Source organism: Wasmannia auropunctata, unplaced genomic scaffold, assembly GCF_000956235.1.
Source record: "Wasmannia auropunctata unplaced genomic scaffold, wasmannia.A_1.0 LD336058.1, whole genome shotgun sequence".
In the NCBI taxonomy this organism is placed as follows: Eukaryota; Metazoa; Arthropoda; class Insecta; order Hymenoptera; family Formicidae; genus Wasmannia; species Wasmannia auropunctata.
This window is the reverse complement of record NW_012026832.1, coordinates 188,320-189,077: the sequence shown is the minus strand read 5'-3', so window position 1 is coordinate 189,077 and position 758 is coordinate 188,320.

Here is a 758-nt window from a genome sequence, read left to right as displayed (position 1 = left end):
AAAGATCGGCACGCGGGCCGGGTCAGTGCGGCGCGGGCACTCTCACGCGGCGTGTGCTTTTCGCGCGTCGCGCGACGTTCGAGCCCGGGTACGGGCAAACCGACGAGAGCAGTGCGTACCCCTCGCGACCCCGTGACGGACTGAGGATCTCGTCGACGGTGCAGCGCCGCCGTGACCCGTGGCGACACCGCGAACTAATTCCGCGCCCGCACATACGCGCCGCGAGTATCACCGGCGCGGAGCGGCGCGGCGCGCGGCGGTCCGCTCCGCGATCCGGATCCTCCCGCTCGTCGAGAGACGCCAATTTTAACCCTTCGGGTACCCCGACGGTGTGCTCGCTGGTGTGCCCGACTGCCGTTCATCCCTCCCGAATTTTGGCTCTATGAATGGCAGGTAGAAATAAATACGTGGGTTTTCTCTGCGTACGCACTTGCCATTTTTACTTCAGATGCTTCAAAGTATTTGCTTCTCAATTTAGGAGGGGAAAAAAGGGAAAGATTCGATATTTTGACAAACCGAAAGAGATGAAACAGATATAATGCGGTATGTTTTTTTTTCAGCTGCAGCGTGGAACGCGAAGTAAATCGAGTTTTTGCAACCGTCGAACCGGCGTAGTTTTTGCATTGTTTCTGCTCTCTGTTACCGAGACCGTAAATATACTACCCAACAGAGTGAATATGAATACGACTTCATTACCGTAGTTATGTGTACACTTTGCAAAATGAATAAAATGTTTCAGCAGAGTGGAGCGATATTAC